Source organism: Pseudopodoces humilis, chromosome 13 (genome assembly GCF_049639895.1).
Source record: "Pseudopodoces humilis isolate 2021_Gansu_Grassland_sample_001 chromosome 13, ASM4963989v1, whole genome shotgun sequence".
NCBI lineage: Eukaryota > Metazoa > Chordata > Aves > Passeriformes > Paridae > Pseudopodoces > Pseudopodoces humilis.
In genome coordinates, this window is record NC_142212.1 from 13,213,799 (window position 1) to 13,239,169 (window position 25,371).

At 36.9% G+C, this 25,371-nt stretch overlaps 1 protein-coding gene across 2 annotated transcripts in view; it reads right to left on the reverse strand.

Moving 5' to 3' along the window:
• FHIT (fragile histidine triad diadenosine triphosphatase) overlaps positions 1-25,371 on the reverse strand; it is a 538,519-nt gene that overhangs the window by 446,438 nt on the left and 66,710 nt on the right. The window contains exon 2 of one of the 2 annotated variants that reach the window (XM_005522023.3): positions 24,462-24,524. The exons of the other annotated variant lie outside the window; for it this stretch is intronic. The gene's annotated coding sequence lies outside the window, so the exon portion shown is untranslated. The remainder of the gene's footprint in view (positions 1-24,461; positions 24,525-25,371) is intronic. 2 annotated transcript variants of the gene reach the window in all.

Genomic DNA, 25,371 nt, shown 5'->3' on the forward strand with positions numbered 1-25,371 from the left:
AAAGCACAAGAAGACAATGAAGCCTAAATGTATGAACCTTCTTCACTTCCCAAATCAGAAGTGGCATGGTAGTTCCTTATAAGAAGTGGAGATTTATGATAAGATTTTTCTTTTAGCTTTAAAACCAGTGAGGATTCCTCCCTGAAAAACTAACAGTTCAGTATTGGAAGGTTTTGATTTCATTACATAATTTCTACAGGGAATTACTATTAGAGTTACCAGCTCACTTGCACAATCACTTGGGGTTCCATTATTGCCACATGCATTTGAATGGAAAAGACCGAAGGCTTCAATGTCTGGAGATGTCCTGGCTTGATGAAACTTTAATTTCAGAATTCTCATAGGCACACCAGCTGCACAATTCAGCTCCCCATTAAATAACATTAACTTAGTGAAGGATTAGAAGATGCAGAAGGCTACAAGCAGGAAAGCAGAAGAGAGCCAGAGAACAACATATTTCAGCAGAAAGTCAATCCCTCTCCAGGGGTTAGGGTGTACAGCTGGGCACTCTGCTCACCAATGCCAAGCCTCTTAGCTTCATAAAATTGGCTCTTGTGATTGGATTAAAAAATTTTTGCAAAAGCTATAGCAGAATAAACTCAATCAGATTATAAAATAACCATCACCCTAGCTCTGCCTGCTGGGGGTTGGACTGTCCAGCCTCATTTCTCATTCAAACAAACAGTCTTATACGCAGTCCTGAGTACCTAAAGCTGTTTTGCATTACTGGATCTATAATAATCCCTGTTTTCTTTCCAAAATGTTCTGATGAACAAGATTGTGCTCCCAGTTCAAAGACACAGCATGTAGATTAAGGGACTCATAGAGGTCACTGTTACATGATTTACCTCATCTGGGGTGGGTTTTTTTTCCTCAAAGGTGTTTGCAATCACTGTTTAAATAAGGACTCAATGAATATGTGTCACGTGGATTTTGGTATTAGTTTCTTTGTTCATTGCTGCACAACCTTGTAAAGAAATCACTGATGGGTTTCATTTGTGTTTCAGCAACCAGAGCAGAATGTCCACATGAGAAACAGACACTTAGATTGAAGGAGGCCTTTTCTATGTATAACTCAATCACCTGAAAGAAAACACAACTTGGAGGACTTTAATAGAGAGGGTTACAAAATTATTCAGTGGAGAAATTCAAGCATAAGTGCTTGTTGTGTGGGAAGAGATGTACTCTCCATGGGAGCCTTACTGAACTCCTCAGAACAGAACAGTTCAGTTTGGGGGAACTCAATTGGTATTTGACTCTTTTCTGCCACAGAACCATCAAACCAAAATTAATTCAATAATCACTATTATTTAGAGCATCAATCATCTCCTATCTATTGAAGAACCAGTGGCCAAATTGACAGTTTAGTAAAAAGTATCATGATTGGAAAGCACCAAACACAAATTCTGTCATAAAGCAAAACCTTGAAAAACCTAATGTTTCTTTGATGAGAAGCTTCAACATTACCTCTTTTCATTCAGGTTTTCTTGTAAGCCTCACTCCAAATATTGTGAATTCCATGTTTTCATTAGATCTGCTTTAGAACAAGTCCCAACTCTATCCTTACAGATCACACAGCTGAAGCTAATCAGAATTCTGACAGGGTTACATTAATTGGCATGAATTTTCCATACCTATACAGTAAAGCAATGCATGGTCTGAAGAGAAGGAAAAGCAAAGATATTTTTCATTCTTGCACACTGTTAGGAGCTCCTTGTTAGCACCTATATTAGCTACCCAAGTATTTTAGCTCCAAGCCTGAGAAAAAAAGTCCATCCCATATAGCTCAGCTCAGAGCATGATTAGAGTGGTTTTTCAGTGTGTAAGGAAGGGACAATATGCCCCTATGCATTTCACCATCAATTACACTGGTGTGTTATAGAATGGAGATTAACATTCCTGTCATGCACAAGATCTATGCAGCTGCCTCTTATTATTTGGTGAAGGTCATGAGTAAGGCCAAACCTATGACTGCATTCTAGCTAAGTAATTCAGCAGTTCCTTCTCCAAATGTGATTTGATAATGAGTTATTAGGAAATATGAGCCTGGGGTAAGAAATATGCCAGTGTTTAGGAGACAAGATTCTGCAACAATCCACAGTTATTGCAAATTAGTGACATGAAGATTTCTCTCATTTCTGGTAAAAAGCCACCATGAACAGAACTAACCTAATGTGGCATTTTGTCAGTCTACAAAGAGTTTAAAAACACTGGAAAGTGCTCTAAGTAGTAGTTTTATTAAATTAATTCTATTTAATTATTCTATTAAATTCCTCTATCCAGGTGCCCACTCTGTGCTTGCCAGTAACTTCTCTATTGTTTAGTTGCCAACCATATAACTATTGTCATCCAATAAAACCCTTTTGGTTTCGTAGAAGTAGCATAAGCCTTTATAAAGAGGAAATATTTTGTTCCAGAAATATAATTCTGTAAATTACGATCAATTATTGAATCAGAAGAATGGAGAAATTCATACTTTGTCTTCTATTCTTCCAAAACATCATTCTCAATGGTAAACAAAAAGTTAACAACAAAAAGCACAGCATTAGGTACTACAAGAAGTTAACACAGGAAAGAAAGGCTTGATTGGTAGATATATAAGATTTTAAAATATCTACCTTAAGGACTTCTTAAAGGTAAACTTGACTGTTAGTGACCACACTAGGATGGTCACTCTAGGACTAGTGCTAAAACCTCCTACTCTTTAGCTTGCAAAAGAACCTATTTTTCGAGCCAAGCAATTTGACAGCACAAAGGTAACTCTAGAGGCCAATTTAGATAAATTTATATACACATGTATGTGCATAAACATGAGTTTTCAAGCCAACACTTTGAAGAGACTGACAGTGACAATGTTAACAAAAAGCTCAGGTATCTACTAATTACGGAGCTTTATACTTGAACATATTTCAGATATGTTTTAGAACTATACCAATATTTCAGTAATTTGACCTTCCTTGACATCACACACATTAGCTCCTCAGCATCTCTCTTAGAATCATTATTTAAGACTAAAGCAGACAGACACATCAAAGGTACCAAAAATAACCGTCAAAGGTTACAGGCAGGATTTCAGCTCATTATATTAAACTCCATCAGTTCTCAGTTCCAGGGAGTTTTATCCTGTGCTTTGACTACAAGTTCCACCACTTTGATTCCTTGCAATAAAGCACACAGAATCTAAATCTCAAAACTATAGGCTCAGGTTTACAGGGCAGGACCTAGGACAGAACCTAGCTCCTTTTAAACAAGGAGCAGCAAGAAACTTGATTATTTTAGTGGGCTTTTCATTAACCTAAATCAGTAAACTAGTAATTATCATAAATTACCACGTAGCTTTGAGGATGAAGAGAACTCAGAGAAATACAGGAAAATCAGAGCAGAAAGTACAAATTCTATGTATCTGTCAAGAAATTTTTAGAGGGACTTGGCATTGGCAATGAAGAGAGAGAAGAGAGAAGGCGGAACTCCTTTATCAGGGTGTACAGAGGGAGGTTCCTGAATTTGTCATCTCAATAAGTTCCACACACATATCTATTTGTCCATACTGGCCGTTTCCAGGCTTCCACTTACAGGTTTAGGTTCCCTGGATCAGAGAATGTCCTCCCTGAAGATCTGTAAGGCAGCTCTCAAATGGGCTCCTGATTTGAAGCTTGATCACTCATTACTAAAGAAATTCAATTTATAGGAATGTGACTTGTCAAACCTATAAAATGTGAAAAATGAAAATACATTGAGAAATTCAAATACTTGTAAAGTTCTACCATTGTGTGGGAGTATGAGGAGCTTGGACCAATTTGAAAACATAGAACAGTCATTTGAAAACACAGAGAAGTTGTTTGAAAATAGAAATCCTTAATTTTCTAAAACCCATATGCACAAGCCTTCAAGTGGCAGTTGCTAAAAAAAAGTCATTTAAGAGCAGCTTCCACTAGAACAGACTTTAGGATGGATTTTTTTTAAACATCTACTGATAGAGTTTGGTGACATTAGAACAAACTGTAATACAAAATCAAGTGAGAAAATCAAAGACCTAAAGTAGCAAGTAAATTTTGTAATATCAAGAGTTTCTAGTGGCCAGCTTGAGATTTTTTAACTGGTATCTCATGCAGTTAACTCCAGCCTCCTGGTAAATGGGATGTACTGGAGTAACACTGCTAAGCCTACAGGAGAAAAATGTCCAGAGGATTTATAGGCACAATTACTGTAATTTACATTCTGCAGAATTTAGTGTCTGCCAGGTCTACTATACTGCTTGAAATCTTGTGTTTATCAGACATTTGGGAAAAATTTTGGAATGCTGGGAGATATAGAAATTTCAAAAACATTTGGAAGAACCTTATAATTTAATGCAATGCTCTGAGATAAAGCTTTTTATAGCATAATGACTATATTTGTTCACTGTGAAACCATCCTATAATTCTGATTCTTGAAGATAATACAAAACTTTAGGAACTGAATCTCTAGGGAATGCCAAAAAGAAAGGAATATCAAAACACTTAAGTTTGGGAAACTGTTTGTATCCAGAACCCTTACATCCAAAATGTAGAGATCTGCAGGAGAAAAGCAAAAAAAAAATGTTTTCAGCCTTAAAAATTTTTCCAATCATAGAATCATGGAGTGTTTTGGGTTGGAAGGGACTTTTAAAGATAATCTAATTCCACTCCCTGCTATGGAAAGGGACACTTTCCCCTATCCCAGGTTGCTCCAAGCCCTGTCCAACCTGGCTTTGAACACTTCCAGGGATGGGGCAGCCACAGCTTCTGGCAGCCTGTGCCAGGGCCTCAGCACCTTCACAGGGAAGAACTTCTTCCTTATACCAAATCTAAAGTTACTCTCAGTTTGAAGCCATTCCCCCTGCTCCTGTTACTACATGCCCTTGTAAATAGCCTCTTTCCATCCTTCTTGTAGGCTCTCTTCTTCCCCAGGATTTTTAAAAAACCTTTTATGAGAAGATAAAATCATGAAATCATGAAAGAAAAGCTCGGGATTTGTTGCAATACTGAACAGTGCATTGTTTAAGGTACTCAGTTTGTGCTGATCTCTGCACAAATACTGAAGAATGCAGCAAATTTACAAAAACTGTCGTAATGGATTAGAGGGACAGTGAACTGGTCTGATCCTTGCCTTGATCATGGCACAGTTATTTTACATTTTTATCTAAAATTCCTGACTTTCAAAAGTTTCTCTAAAGAAAAGTCAACAATACAAAAGAGCCTATGCAATTTACCCCCATATTCACATCACTGATGTGTGAGGATGGTGTAAAGCTTGGCCTGTGAAAACAAGCAGCTTTCCTCTTTTAGACTGAGATAGGACTTAGCTTGTACTTCCCAGGTCATTATTTTCCAGACAGGTAGGATATCAAACTGCAGCATTTTACAAGGAGACTGCACTTGGAGAAGAATGTTTTCTCCAAAAATAGATAACTAAAGGAGATCATCATAGCCTCGGATTTGCTGCAAGCCCAATTGCCAGGAAAGAGAGTAAAAGAAAAAAAAAGGAAATGGTTATTAACTTGAGACATATCCATGTCCCATTTTCTCATGCTCCCTCAGTTTTGGGGGAATGCCTTGCTTCTTATGTGAAGGCTTTGGAACTTCATTTATCCTCTTTAAAATAGTTCCTCAGTCCACTCTGTCACCATCTTTATCCACATTTTTAGAAAGAGAAAAAAAAACACCATCAAAAAACAAACAAAAAAACCCCTCTCACACAATACATCCCTGAGCAGACCAAAGGACACTTTATCAACCACAATTCTGTAGGCTGAACTTTGAACCTGTAGCTCCCAGGAGTCCTGCTGAGTCTACCTCAGTAAGATAAATACCTGCTATGCCTCAGCTAGCAGAAAGAAATGGGAATTTTCTAAAAAGATGAATGCTCAGAATTCTGGCCAAATAAGACACAAACTTCAATGAGTCGCTTTCTCCTGTACTTAGGGTGGCTTTCAGTAAATCCAGAGCCATGTTTTAACAACACCTGAAAGTCTAATAGCTTGTAAATCACCAGAAGAGAAACAAAGATTAAAATCAGCCAAAAGGAACCAGGCCAAGGCCAAGAAAACCTTTAAGTATCACTGAATATTTGCCCAAGGGCTACAACTAAAGTATCAAGTCAATATTTGATTCGATAACCTCACAGACACATAGTTTATGTCAGCATGTCATGCTGCACCTACTCCTGTAACCCCTTTCCTGAAACTGCCTAATGGATTTTGACTTTCATGCTTTTTTTTTCTCTAAGAGCATGTCCATGTCCAGGGTAACCTGAGATTTCAGACCATGTTTTGCTACACATGGTAAAGCAGCAAATGTGCTTTTGTCCCGACATGAAATCTAAGGCTGTAGAGAAATCCCAAGGTCTCAAATACTCTGATCAGCCAGGTCCCTGCCAGGACAGGCAGCGGATGACCTGATATTTTTCAGTTTCACTTGGGAATAAGCCATAAAATGTTCAAGAAAGAAGCACCTAGAAAGATCCACTGCATTTTTCATGCTTATCTGAGGAGGTGTCTTCCTGGTTAGAATAACTTCAAGCAAAGGTTCAATATGCACAAACTTTCTAAAAACATATAAAGGATTTACAACAGATTGTTGGCAATGCTGTGATCACCTTCCTGCATGTCTACAAAAACCTTCAGATTAAGAGCTGCCTTAAGCAGAATTTTATCCTTCTTCTTATTGCCTTATAATAAAAATAAAAATTTTAAAAATAAGGAAAAAAACCCTAAAACCCAAACCCACAAAAAAAAACAACCAACCAACCAAAAAAGAAGCAGAAAACAGTGTTCTGCAATCCAAATTTATTAGCTAAATGGGAATACATAGCTGAGAACTGAAGGTCTAGAATCAATGAACTTCCAGTAACCTCACAGCAGCCCAGATCTCTCCAAAAGGAATGCACCAGAAGAATGACATCTGAGGCTCTCAAGGTTAGACAGAAAATACGAGTGCAGTGGAAAGTTCTTTTACCCCACAGCTCTCTCCAACTTTCCTTCCAAAGCATTGTTGCAATTTCAGTTCATCCCCCTGGCAGCCTAAGGCAGCGACCTGCTGTCAGCCAGGTACAGAATTCTCTCCAATCCTGGAAGCAATTTCACCAAACTCAACAAGTTAATACCAGTTATTGACAGGTGGACACACAGCCCAGATGCCATTTTCAAATTGGTGAATTTTTACATTTCAGAATATTAATAAAGGTTATCAGAGTCCTGCTTGGTACTGGAAAGAGACTAAAATTTTTCAAGGGATAAATTAATCTGGTTTATAAATTTTTACAGCAACAAAAGACGATTAAAAAGTCACTGACAAACTGAATACCCACAGGTGTCTTCCAGGCATCATATTCACCATGTATTTTTAAATGCTGTACATGCATAATTATGCCACAAATTATAATGATGCTACACAGACAGGTAGGTACAAATCCCAAATAAAGTCATGATTCAAAACTGCATCAAAACAAGAAATGCTCAAGCAGAGACCACAGTAACATGTGCAAAAGAGAAGAATAGGTAGATTAAAATCTGTGTGTGCATTAAAAGCCTGTAACATTAGATAAGATTTATGAGTCTGGATTTGAGCATGGATTAACAGGAAGCAAACCCCATGAAACAAAATGTTACAAAAGAAAGCAGTCACTGTAAGATTCACAGTTTTGTCTTTATGCCAGATGATAAAAATTATTCCCTGCATGGAAATTAGATTCTTCAAAAGTTACCATACTGAATCACTTAATTTGTCTGAGTACTTCTAATGCTGTTATACACTACAAAAAGAATTTGAATTTTAGATTGAACTAATGAAGGGCAAGGTATTTCTTTACACATAGAGTTAGAAAGTCAACTTAATAGCCAGATGCAGTACAGCTTATAAAAACAAACAGTAACCCACTGCAATGGACCCAGGAGAAGGATGTGTGTATCTTGTACAAATATTATCTGTACTTAAATATATTTCAATTACATCCCTTTTACATGGCCTCTATGTAACAGTGCCTCAAAAGCAAAAATTCTATTTAGTTATATTTGTTTTTTCATTATGTAGGGTGGGCTTTCCAACTGTAAAGCCTGAAGTTTGAATGCAAAATGTTTATATGGGATTTGAGTGATCTTAAAAGCTCTTACTGGTCTTAATTAATTTTATTATTCTTAGATTATTTATTGCATATTTAGAAACTCTAAGAAGCTCAGGCCTGGCTCAAATCATTCTACCTGGGTCTTGTGTTCCATTAAAAAAATTGCCAATAATAGATGTGTAAAGGAAAGTCTAGGGAAACACTTCTATGTCATATAATAAAGAATTAATAGTTTAGTTCTTGTTACCCTTTGTTACCAACTATAATAGCCCATTAATGACATTAATTATAGATCATGCAAGTACGCCTCACAAAACATAATGCCATAATGCCACCTTCAGTATTTCTTCTAATTAAGAGTTAATGCAAAGATTAATTTAGTGAGAACTACTCCATCTCTTTCTGGAGCAAGATCACCTGTTAGATTTAAGTGGTCAGAAATATTTTGTCAGCAGAAGGAAGGCTGTTGATAAAAGGGGATAATTCAGAGGTTGTGATGAGTAGAATATACTTAAAACCCATGTGGCATCTTCTTTCCCCTACCACATTCCCACTATCCATTGCTCTGTTTCATCTGGTTTTAATGTACACTGGTCATTCATATTGCCGTAAGCATGATCTTATTAATTTTAAACAAAGCATTCAGTCCTTGGTTAATTACCCACAGCCTGGCAGGTCTGCAAGCACCTTGTGAGCCTTGCAATGCCATCCCAACCATAAGGGAGGGGCAAGGCCATTAAGAGTTTTCCACAGCCATCAGAAGCCTGCAAGATGTCATTACAACTCAACAGCCCTGCAGAGCAGCCTAGAACTGCTCTAATACATGAAAAGGACATGAAAAAAAACCAGCTATACAGATGTTAAACACCTGCACACTATCCAAGTGCATTTTGTCCCAGGGACTGTGACACACCATGGAAATGACTCAGTGGACAGGCTGGGCCAGTAGTAAATATTTCAGTACTAAAACCTTCAGAAGTTTGATTGTCTGAATGACTCTTCCTTGTCTTCCTGCACTATTTAAGAACTGCATTGGGTAAACTAGCAAGTCACCTGATTTTCCCAGCAACACAGAATAGTTTACTGACACTGCCTGGTGGGAAAAGATGCTTAAGAACCTCCAATGCACCTGAAGAGCCCAACCCTCCAATACTGAGCTTCAAATCTACTACCATTACTACTATTTTCAAACCTACTACCATGAAGCTTCAGTCAGAGAAAACTGAAGTTATATTTGCTTGCAGTTGTCACTTTGTCAAACAAGTTCTCACTAAAAATGACCGTAAGCACAGATCATTAATGTCATTTATTAGAACAATTAGAATGCATCCTTCTTGTCTTCTAGTTCAGTTATCCCTTGTACTGGTAATTACAAAAGACAAGAAAAGAATAATAACTTCAGATGTCTAAAATCATCTGGAGAGTACATGAGAAGAGAATGATCAATAATGCTAATCTACTGGAACCTAAATTCCCAGAAAGAGATATTTTATCATAAGTGATTCTTTAAATCATCAGTGCTGTTTCTCAAAGTCCCTCATTCATAGTTTAAAAAGCACAAACACAGGAGACTAGACATGGAAATAATCATAAAAAATGCTGAATTATAACTGTACTTTGACAGTTTCTACATGAAGTGCACATCACCATCTTCTCTCTCTGACCACAAACACAAAAGTCAGAACTGTCGTTAGATGATTTCTATACAGCAAGAGAGAACTTTCAGAACCCCTCTCCTCCCCCATACTTCTAACACCAGAGATGCTCCAAACCACCTGACTACTTTTAATATCTAAAAAGAGCTAACAGCATACCTTTAAAATTATTTTCTCAGTGGGAATGCCATCAACCATAATAGAAAAGTGTCTACCCACAGTATTTTCTTTATTATTGCCTGAACTTTGTTACCACTTTACATTGATTTTGCCAATCAAAGTTATCCTGAACTTCAAGAATCTTTAAGTATTTTACAGCTAGGAAAAAGCAGTATGAAAGAAAGTAGAGGAAGATTTAAAAATAAAAAACGAAAACCATTAAAAAAATTCAGAGCAAACACGAATAAAACGTCCAACAGGTAAAAGGACCAACAGCACAGCACAAAAAATTATACCAAAAATATACATCTCATAGAGGAAAAAGGCAACTTTTATAATATCCCTGGTCCTCTCTCTTTCCACCAATATAAAACAAGTACCTAAATTGTAATGTCAGTGTCAGCTGATTACTTCAAGATTACAAACTGCCAACAGATTAAGCACATCACTGCTAGGATCGTATTTGAAAAACAGAAAACACAAGAAACGTTACATCTGCCACATTCCATCCTTCAAGCCATCCTATTCACTCCAAGAGATTCAGGTTAGGGGAATACTCCAAGTCTTTCATAGTTTTGCACTATAAAAATCCTTCCTTTTCCTGGAGCTCTGTAAAATCCTTGGGAACACTGCTGTTGCACACAGAGCTGCTTTCAGGTTTCACCCACTTCACTATTCTCTTTGGATCAGAGCATGGGAAAGGCAAAATGGTTTGGAGCACTTCTACCTCAAAGAAGTCTCTGGACATTACTAAAATCTAGAGCCTTTAAAAAGCCATCAGCCAAGTAAATAATATAATAGCCAGGGAGAAATCACTCATGAGAAGAATCTTTTCATTTATTCCTTTTATACCTAGGAAAAAAAAAAAAAATTATGCAGGCAATAAATCATAGAATCATAGAAACATTTAGGTTGGAAAAGACTTTTAGGAGTATCAAGTCCAACTGTCATGTGCACAGTGCAACACAAAATTCTCAAGCTTTCCTTTTTCACAAGGACAGTGAGTTATACAGCACCAAATCTGGATAATGGGCCCTCCAGTGGGAAGGAGGAACAATATCTGACCCACGGTTTAACCCCAGCCAGAACCCAGCCCCATAAAGCCACTTGCTCACCCTTTCCTGGTGTGATGGAGAAGGGAACTAGAAAAGTGTGAAAACTCATGTGTTGAGGTAAAGTCAATTTAATGGCTTAAGGTCTTGACAGCACAGCAATAACTAAAACATCCCTGAGTTATCAACAGTGTTTCCAGCACAAATCCAAACCAGCTCCTGAGCAGCTCCTGGACCCCAACCCAAAGCAGCACAGTAAGACCTAGGCCCACCTGAGCACACACCTGTAGAAACATTGCATTCCCCACTGCGGGGTTAACCACAACATCCACAGAACTTGTACACCAAGAGCTGGAGATGCTCCCTTCCCTGCAGGGCCACACGGAATATAGGACCTGATTATGAACCATAAAAGTAGAATGGAAAGATCTAAACTACCTTCAGTCTCAAAAGCTGAAAATACAATTATTTTTGTGGCAAGAGTAACTAAGGAAGTCTCAGATCTTACAGTGGCCTCTAAACCAAGGTGTTACTTTAAAAGTAAAATAAAAATTTTATATATTAAAAAAATAAATGCTCTCAGCAGCCTTCATTACAATTTCAGCAAAGAAAAGCTGGATAAAAATATGCAGTGGTTTATTTCGGTGCTCACCCTGGAACAACTGCCAGTATTAAATTCAAGTAGAAAATTCAGGCTTTTAAGGATACCTCAGACAAGGGAAAAACCTGACTTATCTATTGATAGCTCAGCCAGCTTCCTTAAATGGACTGCAAATAATTTACTGAAAGCTTTGTAAAATTCTAGATATTTTTCTGTGCAGTAAAAAGACAACAATCTTGAATTTCTTTTCCATGAGATGTTTCCACATCAGTGGAACTGTGCAGCAGTAGGCAAATTGGAGGGGATACAGTACAGGTGATTGCACATAACTTCAGAAAAGATACTGAGAATAAGTTTTTCTAAAAATCATCCCAAAACCCAAGGTCCTTTTACCTTCTTGGGAATTTGGAGTTTGTTTGGGATGTTTTCATGGGTTTTTTTTGGAAGGGCATAGGGGACCAGGGCTGGAAAGGACAGAGAGGAATTAAATGGCTTTCATAGTGCAACAGCAACAACAACAATCACAGCTAATTGCGTCCCTTGCATTTAACAGATATGGAATCGAAAATATAAGGCACAAAGGGTTACTTACATTTCAGAAAATAGACCTAAATCTAATCCTAAATAGACTCTTCACAGGAAGGTACCCCACAGTGATCCAACATGGTTAACTGCTGATAAAGTGTTCAAGTCTTATGAATCCAATAGATTTGTAACCGAAATAAAAACTATTATTATATCCAAGAATTTGCAGCTGAGAAAAAGCATTTCCAATGGTTCAGTCCACTGTAGGAAAGACCTAAGCTTTATACCAGGCAATTTGCTGTAAAAGAACAAATCCACAAAATCATGAATGAACTGAAGGTGTAGAAACACACAAATAGGTGAGACAACAAAAAGCATAAATGTGTACAAAGAGTGGAAAGAAAAATATTAAGTCAAACAAAAAATAATCCAGTAGCCCACATACAAAGACAACAGTGCAGCCAGAATCAGATATCATATTTATTTTGATTTCCTATGTTGTTCTTGTCTCCACCATCTTACCAAAAAGTACAGGAATTCCCAGTTAATTCGAAGTAAAATTATATTCACTTGAGAAATAATTATTTTTTAAATTACCCAAAGAATTTGGAGATTCTTGCCACATCAACTATTTGCCATAATTTTCATGCAAAACTTCCCATTGAAAAGTCGCTTATAGGAGTATACAGGTATCATTTGAGGACAAAAGCAGAAATTTGTTGTACATATTGTCATTAAGTACTGAATTTAGGTATTGAAAGTTCAAAAAGTTGGTATATTCCTGTAAGTCTGTTTGCTAATGAAGCAGATATGAATATGCTTCCATTTGGTTTATTCATATATTTATTAACAGCTTCCAAACTCTTAAAATAAAGGCCACAACCAATAATCTCAATGAAGCAGCTGTCATCAGCAGACAGCAGGGTGTCTGAGAAAACAGGCAGCAACATCAAATCTTTTAAAACTCTCTTTTATCACCTTCCACAATTATCTTAAATATAAATGATAGCATCCCCAGCGACTACTCTAGGGCAGTCTTTATTTATTCCTTTTTCTTTTTGCCTTTCCTCTTCTTCCAATTCCTTTATTTAATGCCAAAAAAATATTTTTTCCAAAAACAGAGGGAACAGAAACACCAAACTCTTCCTATTTTTCTTTAAAGCATCCCTGGAGAGGTTTGCTTCCTGAAACACCCCTTTTCCCGAAGTTCAAATTAGACTAGGGATAACCCTGAGGTTTGAAATTGTTTAAATTACTTATTAATTGTTAATAAGAAGTAGAAGCTTTATTTTAATTTACACTTCACATACAATTCCTTTCCAAATTTTATTCAGCAAGCAGATTTATGTAATGTAGGCAGCAGACTGAGACTTGTGATACCTGAGTTCAGTATTAACAGAACAGTTTTTCACAGAACACTTCAACTTCTGTGGCTTTAATGAGGGCCAGTTCATTGATGTCTGTGGAGCATTCAGTTGTCAATATGAGGAATGAAGGAAAAAAGATAAACCCAGGCTTGTCCCCAGGTCACTAAACACCTGTGAATATTCCCAAAGCTTGCAAATTCAGAACATTACTGCAGTCCAAATCAGCAATGGCTATTTTTCATAAAATGTACAAAATACAAATTTGCATTGATATCTGCAAGCATAGAGGTTTTCAAAAATAAGGTTTGAATGCCCACTTGAGAACTTCCAAGGCTTTGCACATGAAAAAGCCTAAAATAACCTCCTCCCTCCACAAATACCAATGCAAAAGTAAATCAACTAAGTATGTACCTGTACTATGAATTGTAATACCACAGTTTAGCAAAAACCCATACATACAAATCATTTATTATCTACTGAATTGGCATCAGTATGATTCCAATGCACCAAAAGATGAATTTTTGTACTTCATTACAATAATCTAAAATAAGTTTCATAGGTGAAAAGAAAGTAATTCCTCAATTGCATAGATAATCCAAAAATATTTGCTGGCATTTGTTGTGTAGGACATGGATAAAATGGAAACACATATTTAAACTGAATCCAACTTCTGAGTGCATGTTTAAGATGGTCATTGCTGTGAATCAGTGTTGTATAATTGTATTGTATTTGTAACATACATTAAATGAATACTCTCAGATTACAGACATTACACCATGCACTTTTTCAAAGGGAGTATCCATTGCAAGTACAAAGTGCTAAGAACTCATTACAGCTCATGTTATCATCATTGTAACAACAACAGCTGTTACATCCAGCAAAAAGGACCCGTGAGCAAAACACAGCGTTATCACCTACTGAGCAAGACAACATCTGCGCACAGAAAAGGAATCCTACTCCTCTGCTTTAACCACATCAGCTCTACCTACTTGTGTCACCTCTTTTGGAAACAGATTCAGAATTGGCCAGTGGGAAGATACCATCAAATTGGCATTTTGAGCACCTGGAGCAGAAGTTAATACCTGGTTATATTTTTGCCATTTGAAAACCTGCAGACAAAGAGAAGAGCTGGTCCATTTACTGTGTTGTACAAGGTAAGCTTGAGAACAAGCTTTCCTCTACAGAAATACCTCACACAGAGACAAATTTGCCACAAGTAATAAAAAATCCCAAACAAACCCCAACAACAACCATCCAAACAAAAGCACATTAAAGAAGCAGAGATTTTCCAAATCTATCTTAAGGGTCAAGGCAACAGGTCTGATCTTGACAGTCTTTATAGATATAAATGATGTACATGGACAGCCAATGAAAAGAAGATTTAGCTTTCAGGATCTTTCACAAATAAATTCTCCTCCTCAACTTAGAAGTGTCATAGTTTCCCCCTGGTTACCACATTCATTCTTTTCATAGGCCAGAGGCTCCTGGCTGGTTTCTTAATACGTGGAAGAGGCTGTAACTCCACAACCTTTCCCTCCACATCAGCTAAAGCCAACTCTCTTCCTCACAACAAGCTGCAGCAGTGGCACTCACCCTTGCAAGCTACCTGTGGGTAACAAGGCACTGTGATCAGGTATTACACAATTTCAAACTATTTGATGAACCTTTTTATTGATGTTATTTGTAGTTTGAAAAATAATTTACAAAGAAAGAAGTATATGGAAGTATTAAATTCAGGCAAAACAGAGCTTAAAGCCTGGCAGTAACTCGACCCCTTGCAGATCTATCATATCTGCCATGCCAAAGATGAGTAAATGCAGAGATCATGGGATAAGCAAAGATGCGATGAGAGAAAATGTCCATCCTGAGGGAGAGGAGGGAAGGGGAACTGGATTAAACGACTTCATTTTTTTCATATCAATTGTTAACCAAGTGCTGCAGCTTGAAGCAAAAGCTGCTCCTTAGTAACTGCACTCTACACAAGACACTGCAAACAGTTCAAATGTCCTGATTTTCTTAATATAAAAACTTTACTATTACCATAAATAACGCCAAAATTGCTAAAGCACCACCAATACTCTTTCACTAGACATATTCTGCACAAACATTGACAAAAGGGTTAAGCAGATCCTACAGTTCACATAACCAACATAATGAACTAAGAAAACATGGAGATAAGTGGTAACTAATTTAAGTCTTTGACTTGACCTAGCTCCTTGAATCCAAGAGGAGATCAGGAAATGCACTCAGAACCTCTCCTGAAGGAGGTCTGGAGGGCCTTCCCTAAGGGCTTGAAGAGTCTGTCTCTCCACGGGAGTGACAAGGCTCAGTCCATTCCAAAACAAAAGGAAACCAAAGCCACTCTCAGAATAGCTAAAGCTCTTTAGACACAAGTGCACAAGCAGAAAGTCCAAAACTGAAACCTGGTGGATTTTCTGTCTATAAAAATCACCAAGTAATTTAGGATTTTTTTCACATGTTGATGTATTTTTCAACCATTCTCCTTGTTCAACATGCCTACTGTACCTTCTGTGGGAATAGCACAGCAGGCAAAAATGCTTGTAATACAATGCCAAACACTTTTATTTCTTGCCAGCCTGGTTCTCCATTAAACTTCATCTAGATCTTATGCATCAGCAACTGAAAACAAATTGAGTTTTCACAGAAATCTGATAATCACTTCTTTGAAGACTTTTCATGTCATGTATGCATAAACCAATATTTAATTAGGTTTTCTGAAAAGGAATAATCTGAACCTGTGCAAGACTCAGTGTGATGCAATTGGAAAGAAGAATGTTAAGGTCAACGAAATAAATGTTAAATAAATGTTTTTCATGAGTTGATTAAGCTGTGATACTTTCTAAGCATTACTAGGTTTAAAAGTCTAGCTTAAAAAAGAACACAGATAATTGATGTGTAAAAGCTTGGTTTTGTCCAGGATTCAAAATCATACAATCTGTATATAAGTAAGATAAGGTCTGCACTGGCCCAGCTACATTATGAGTCATGAGAAATAAGGTGCAATCACTAATCAAACTTCTCAGCAGAGACAATTTTTATGGGGAAATTTCTCTTTTCACAATCTAACAACACAATCCAGATGTGATAGATAAACTAGCAGCAACAGTACAGTCCTTGGTTATATTTATCCTAAGGATGATACTACAGCAAACTTTCTGTTACTCAGACCCACCCATTGGACAATTTAGAGTTTTCTAAGCTGAAATACCTTAACTAGTGCTGTGGTATTCACTTGATCCACCAATAAAAGCCATAGAACAGATATATTTTATTGATATAAATCAGTGTTACAGGATACTAATTCCTAAGGAAGAATAATTACACCAACGTGAGAACTTTCAGGGGTGCATCTGCATTCAGAAAAATCAAAGAAAGCTATTCCCTAATATAAATATGCTGTCATAAGAAAAGCAGAAGTGGTAAAAATGTGAATTTCAATCCAATGGAAGTAATGTCTCCATTTAACAAGATGCTTCAAGTTTCTCAAGGGAGCTGTTTATTTGTAAAACTTCGTGTTTCTATTATGTCATGTGTCATTTGTCTTTCTCTAGGAAATCTGTATTGTCAATATCTATTTTATTGTTCAGTAAATTTTCATTACACATGCCATGATGTCTACATTGTGTTATCTCCCTGGTGTACTTGCCACTTTTCATATTTTTCTAACAGTGAAATGCATTTAAATTCACAAAAAAAAAAAATCTTGTAAGTGGTCACTGTGCCTAGGCAGTGTTTTCATCTAAAATTAGCATTTCTCTTATTCAAGGATAAATAAATTATTTGCAAAAGAAATTATATCTAAATCAGACCTACCATTTAGTTTCTTTGGGAAAGGACTCATAGGTTTGTTTGTTTTATTTTAAAGGATGATACAAGTTCTTAGCCCAGGGCCTGGCAATGGAAATCAGCCAAAACGCTTAACTTGGAATCACTTACAGACCTTCACCCAAAGCACTGAAATCAATTTACCATGTAGGATGTTAACATATCAGCAGCCATGGGCAGAGCCAAGTTATTTCCATCCATTATAAAAAAATCAAACCAAGCCAGCAATCTTATGTGATACATAAAACCACTGCATCAAAACTCAAAGATGTATTTCTCTTAAGCCTTTAGAACCACTTTAGAGCTTTGAGGCTTGGAGAGCTGCTCCTGCACACATCTCATATTGTTTAGATGGCAGAAACTGTTTGAGTTCCTTTAAACATTGGTCTGCCTTTCAAATCCTTATGGTGACCTTGTTTGAGCTGATTCTGGAAATTCCAATTGGAAACCAGCTCTGAAACCACCACATCAGTGCCCCAGGTCTCCTCTTTGGTCCAGAGAAATCTGGCTTTGAGAGGAAGAGCAGCAGTGGTCTGGATCCAGCTCTCATACATGGCAATGACATCCAAACCATCTGAAACACCATAAACGAGAGCTGCACAGAAACATTAACCTAAAAAGAATCTTCATATTCCTTTGGAATGATAAAGAGAACCATCTAAAGAAAACAAAAAAAAAAACGAGACAAGATTCTAATTCTGCTCATTCTGCTGCTCTCTATGAGACAGAGCAATATGGGACATCTGACACTTCTCTATCTAAAACAAAACAACATAAAATTGTCTATGGACTAACCTATTTTTCAATACTATGCAAAAGGTATCTGTCCCACAAAAGCTGAAGACAACCATGCTAAAATGGTTTGTTAGCATAAAATTCTAAGCTAATTACTACTGTTTAGTGTATTTTGAATCACGTCTTCACCATTCCTTTTTCAAACTCCACCACCCCAAATTATAAAATTCATCAAATCCTTACTGATAAGTCTCTTGAGGGGAGTCTGTTTTTAAAATAAATAAATATATAATAATATATAATAAATATATAATAAATAATAAATAATATATAATAAATAAAATATGTAATATATACATATAAATAAATATATATGTAAATAAATATATATGTATATATATATCTTCATCTTTAAAACACTGTAGGTCCATCACTTCTGCCAGTGACATTTCTAATTTCCATGTAATTATTATGTCAAAGTGAAAAGAATTCCATTCAGAGATATTCTGATGAAGGCACAGGCATTACAAAAGACAAGAATAAGTAATTTCTACCATTTTGAAGAATGTTTCACATCAGTACACATTTACAGGTGATCAGATTTCAGGATATCATTTATCGTCATATAAATATGGCTTTTGTCTTGCTTGATAAATACTTACTGTCTATAAACCAGATGCCTGTAAGAGCTGTATTATCCTACATTCTCTCATCCTGCTTAGAAGTCTGCTTATATATAGTACTTCGAAAAACACATATTTTTTTCCTGTTGAAAAGAGTAGTAGCATTAACCTCTCCCCATCTTTGTAATTCTATACAAAACAAGCCACGCAGGGCCATAGAGAGGAAAGGAACTGTTCCTCCAGGAAGTGCTTTTATGAAGTAGAAAAAGGTATAAACATCTCTGTATGCTTTGTGTGGAACATGGAAAGTCACACAAGGGAAAAATACAAGGAACTTGTTATGTGTCCTGTCAGAAAATGGCTGCTACATAAAAGCAAAACTTATTGCCCTAAGGGAATCCTGCATTTTCTTTGCTGTTGTTTTGTTTTCCCTCTTCCTTTCCTGCTAGAGTTACACCTCCCAGCAAGGCACAGTGTCAAGAAGCTTCAATGTACAGAGGAAGATCATCTGACAACAAAAAACATATCCAGACTGTCAGATGGAGTGTACATTGGAAAAAATCAACTGGGAGAATGTATCTGTCCACAGACTAAAATTCTACTTAGAGGCAAATAAATCCTTCTCTTCAATTTAAAACATTTATTCCATTTTAACTACTCCTTGCTCTTCAGGTGCCCCCTTCAGATGAAGAAAGATACTAAGAATCACAGAAACACATTCCCACTTAAACAGAAGACACAAGTGTGTTTGTTTTAAATGATTCACAAGCACTTGCTGTGCAACAGTGCTGCCTCTCCTGCCAGTTATCGCTGGAAATTTATTCTAGCAGATTTTTCAAGTTAGCCAATATAAGGAATGTAATGTTAGTAATGAGATAACAAGAACCATGGGTGAGGCAGCTGCACTGGTATCAGGGCAACAGCAAAGGACATTAAAGCTTTTATCACACAGTGCAAGATTAGGAAGGTCTAACGTACTTTGGTGTGGTCACAGGAGAGACAAAGCAGAGTTACTGTCAGTTCATCTTCTCCTGAACAGCACCAGTGCAACAGGACTAACTCTAGCTGAAAGAAAAATAAGTCAATGAAAGGAATATGCTCGAAACTATTTGACTATAATGATCAAAGTATGATAGAAACAAGAGAATGGTGGTTTTGTATAGAAAAAAAGAAATCTGTATTTGCTATATCAGGCTTCCTTTTGTGTCAGCACTTTAAACAACATAGCAAAGGCTGAGACAATTCTGTTAACATTACTGGGAAAGCTACTAAAATTGCATGAGGTGTTAAATATAGCTTATATTTAACTAATAGCCTGAACTGCAAGCCTACAACCAAGATGCTTTGCAGCATATCCCAATTTTCAGTGTATTTGGCCAAGCTAGAAATGAAGCAAACTAATGGAAAAGTCATTCTTCATGTGAGAGAAAAAAAAACACACCAGCAATTCCAAATCCTGCCAAATTTCTAACTCCAAATTCAGAAAATTCCTCATTTACTATAAATGCAATTAAAGTGCAGTTATTAAGACCTCATGGACTTTATTCTTTTCATAAATACTGAAGTTTTTTTTATATGTTATAGTGTAATTTATATTACCATAGCTGTCACAAATGCAGACGGCTGCTGAAATAATTCTTCAAGACACAATTATTGTTCAAGTGTTCGCAGAACAGTCTTCAAAACAATTATTTATTCTCATAATCAGAGAGAAAATAGTAACTAAAGCACCCAGCAGACCAAAATTACTGAATTGTGTTATCAGATATGTGCAATTAACTCTTGCAGCCTTCTGGACAGACCATCTTTTCTACTTAACTTTACTTGCACTCAGTGTAGTGGAAACTATGGCTCCTACTCCTGCTGAATTATGGAAGTGGTCCAGGTAGTCTGAGTGCAGTTTCATAAGGCTGGATCCCAGCTCAAAGCAAGAGAAACACCCAGCAAGAGCAGTGAACATACAGTGTGCCCAGTACAACATTTCCGTACAAGCACCAAGAGCCAGGGACCTGCCCCCTGGGAACAAGCCCAGCAATGCCAGCCTTTTCTTTGGGATCTTCCAGGACCTTCCCCACCCACTCCATTCATTGTACATTTTTTACAGCACAGTGAGCAGTGTAGGACTTCAGCCTGTTCTATTTCCTTCTGAACATTTAATCTGACATTTTATGCTTTCTGTTGATATAATAGAGAGCCTAAGTACAAGAAACATTTGTTTTTCTGTTCAGCACAATAAATCAAAATTTAGAAGGGGAATATAAAAACTAAATAGAAAAGCACTGTTAGAAAATACAGTAAAGATACTGCACCTAAAACCCCTGACTTATAATTGGGTAAAACTGACACAACAATCAAATGGAGATACTTTCCATAAACCAAAAGACAGATACGTTAAATTTCAAAATGCTAAGATACCATAGTATCTCTATAAAATGCAAGCATCTAAAACATCATAAAATAAAACCCCAACGTCTTTCAATACTAAAAAAAGGAAGTCAGAGTAACAGTCAAGCCCCAATGACAGATGAACCTTTAATCAAGAAATAAAGCACATTTTTAGTGGTTTTTCCTCTTTGAGGAAATTCCTGAACTGCTGCTAGGTCAAAGTAAAATCTGGAAGGTAAGAAAATCCCCCCTAGTAGCCACATGAATGGGATACTACAGCCACCAAACATTTTCTCTTAACCACAAACAGATTATAATTTACAGTGTAAGAGATAAAAGAGCATTTTATTACTTCTCAGTACCATTCTGCCCTTACAGTGCTGTAATTATGACTGGTCAAGTAGATCTTTAATTTTCACACTTCAAATACTGATTATCTGTATTCTGCAGACACCTACAAATACATACATCAAAGCTGCCAGCTTCCACAGAATGTTAACCAGGGCCCATTGTCCTTACATTCTTTTTGCAGTTGAATCCTGGTGCATTAGGTCTATAAACAGGTCCACTTAGTCATTTTCTTACAAGCTATTCATGTAGAAACTATAATGCTCTGTTCTCCCCAGAAGCTTATAATACATCACATGGATAATTGCATTTGAAAAGATTAAGCATGAAACACAAGAAACACAGATAAAATTCAAAGTACACTGAGTCATCACAGGAGAAATACCATTATTTCTTAAAGAGCAGATAGCATGGGGGGGATGGGGGAAGCCAGAAAAAAACCCCAAAACAGTACCAAAAAAAACAATTCAAGTTTCAAAGTGCAGATTCCTTAAGCACTGAGCAAGTGTATTAGCCTTTGAAGTATACACACTGATTTAAGACACAGAGCATGCCAGGAAGTATGAAACACAAGCTACAGTAGAATTAGCCTCATATACACCCAACAGGGCATAGATCTTCACTAAAGTCTCCTACAACACGTAAAAAAACCACTCATACAAATAATGTATTGAGAGAAGACTTTGTCCAGCTTCTGCTCTTCTGAAGCTAGAAAGTCTTTCCTAAAAATTAGAGTAAGTCCAAGTCTGTATCTCTAAATAGTGACAAACACTAAATCTGTTCAATTAAATGCAGCATAACAGGAGACAGTTTTCCAAAATTCTTACTGAGTTTCGTGTATGCAATTGTTTCATATGAGCCACTGTATTTTGAACAAATTACCTCTTTTCCAATCATGTTAACCATTATCTGTTTTGACACATTTAAATAGCAAGGATTCAACCACTCACTAAGTAATTCCATTTGCTATATATTAACAGTGTTTGCTGTATCCTATCTGAGCACCTTCAGAATAACTTCCACTGTTTTTCCCATTTACACTTCATTTAGAAAAAGTCATGACAAAATACAATGCCACTTTTGAAACTAATAACAAAGTGTCATTTGAAATGGTTCATTAAACTTGCAAAACATGCATAGCATCCTTCCTATTGAGCCTCTATATTAAAGACAGTAAATCCAATTTAAAACAATTTTTAATCAAACTCAAGTGCTGGAAGTCCTTAATATGGCAACTGACACTATTCACAAAATACAGAGGGGAAGGTGTACATTTATTTGACTGTCAGACTAGTTCAAATAATGAATGAGATTTTAAATTAATTTTGGTACAGCAACATGCAATTTTTCCAACTATTACACTGACTCATTTAGTGGAAAATATTGCAGGCAAACATTTCCCAAGTTCAGTTCAGTAGTCACTGTAATCAGCAGAGATACTCAGACTCAATCATGTCTTCTTTGGAAGTATCCAGAAATCCAACTTGTTTGTGTTATTAACAACCAGTAGGTGCCAGTCCCTACAGAAGGCAGAAACAGCCAGATTGATATATGAGAAACCAGGGTTCCACCTGTTCAGAAGGAGACAAGCCATTTATTTCAAGTATTCTCAACTTCCCCAAACCAGAGGGGTTTGCATCCTGTCTGACCTATGCTTGGTGATTTCCCCAAGCCCCTGGGCAGACAGAGCTCTGTCTTAACCCCTTGTGTTCAACCAGTACTGAGCTACAAATACCTTTCTTCAGAACAGATACTGCTAAATGGGACTGTGGTAACTGGCTGCACCCCAGCACTGCCCTCTCTCTTTTTCACACACTCTAACGAGCTCCAGCTTCCCACTTTCAGCAAAGCTGAGGGCCAGGACCTGAAGATGAGGAGAAGACATTGCCAACTCAGGTCATGGGGCACTTCAAGGGTCACTGCTCTGCTGCCTGTTTAAGCCTTCCTGTCAATGCTTATCCTCCTAGGAAACCCAAATGCATGAACATTCTACATGGAAACAGTAAACAAGTGCAACAATCCTCTGCTTATTGCATTAATTTCCCAGTTATTCACCACATAAAGACACTGTTCAGATTAAACTGAGCAATGAGATAATGTTAAGGACTTCAGAGCCTTTCAGAAAGCTCCAAAAATTTATGTTTATTTTTGAGATACCTTAATTCCTGTCGCAAGGGAAAAAAAAAAAAAAAGAATGCCCATTCCTCAGCACACAGCACAGTTCAATTCTTTTCAGCTCTGTCAGAGCTGGTTTTTTATTCCTGTTTGGTTTTGCTATTCTCCAAATTATTACAAAAACATTGCTTCAGGATCTAGCTGTTGGCACTACAGTATTTCAGCTTCCACTCTTGCTTTGTAGGTGAGCATGTTCCATAATTAATTCAGCAGTAATAGTCAAGAAACTAATGCAAAAATGCAACTTTTTTTTTTCCTGTTAAAGACATGAGCCCCTATTTCTGAAACATTTACAGAATCTGCACCAGTCATTCTTATCTTTTTTATGGAGCTTTTAAAGATTGACTGCATTAACTAATTAATTTGTCATTAACTAATTTATCTACTGACCAGAGAGAAACTGACACTGAGAAATTATTAGTTTGGAGGTTAAATTTATTAAAAACAGTACAGTAGTGACAGAATTTAATCATACTTTTCATGAGAGCACGGAAACACTCACAGCTGCAGCAATTTGTGATAAATCCATGGAGAGATTCTATGATGGGTTTGGAATTAATTTGTGTCACCCCTAAGAGTATATGTGCTCACTCAACAGTACCTGTATTAAACAATATTAAAAAACACAAATTGAGCAAACCAAATTAACTTGTTGTTTAAGCTAGCATGTGATACATGCCCTTCAATATCAAGATACAGTAATGTGCATCAATAAAATCCAGGGGATCACAGGAGAGGTCAGAATGACCAGAACATGAACCAGAACTGTCTTTATCTGTGTGAATGCACTTGAGTAAAGAACCCAGAAATGCAAAAGGACAGGGAAGAGCCACTGAAAATACACCACCAAGCACAACCCCATCACCCAAACTCCAATCACTACATCACTCTGGAAACCACCACCAACTTACAAGTGCAGCAGAAGAGGAACCTCTGGGCCCGAACAAAGAGAGAAGCGATGAGATTCCCAGATCCTGTGGCAAAGAAATAACAGAGAGAGCATGAGAAGATGGAAGGATGAGCTGCTCCAACCACAGGGACTCAGGCTTCTGCAGCAACCTGATTTCTCCACTCAGCTGTTTTCTGGACCTTAATACAAGAAACCCTGAATAAATGAGACTCACACCAAAGCAAGGATCTAACTATCCAAGAAACTGGTTTTTTTTGAATGGAGGATGAAATAAACACAGTTTGGAAGGCTCTTTTGTTATTAGCTCTTAAGAATACAGTACTGAACTTGTCACCCTGTTGAGGTGTATGGTACACAACACCTACAGCTCAAAGCAAGAGCTGCTTTTGCAGTTTATACACAGATAATCCAAATGGCTTCAATTTGAATTCTCAAAGAACCAGTGATAATGTTGTGTTAACAAAGTTTCCAGCATGCATTGTACAGTTCTGCCCAGAAGCCAAGGTACTCATGTTAAGCAGACCATTTGTAGAAGGGAGATAATATTTTGTCCAGCTTTTGGTATTATTGGCAAGGTAACTTCTGTGTGTGAGCAGGAAGTTGCACTGCAGCTTATGACAAGAGCCACATTCGCTAGGTGGTAGTGTCAAACAAATAATAGTCATGCTAACAACTAGAAGGAGCTATCAAGACAAATCAATATAAAAAGAAATTACAATGCTTATGTAAAACATTATTGTCTATTCATTGAAAAATTACAAACCACAGAATACAACTGATCTAGCATCATGGCCAAATTGTTATTGATTTGCATTAAGAATTTTTCCCTACTTGACATTTTTAGAATTTTTATATAACTGTATATTAAGGCTCGTAGTGAAGATGAGCTTGATTATAAATTCCATGCATCT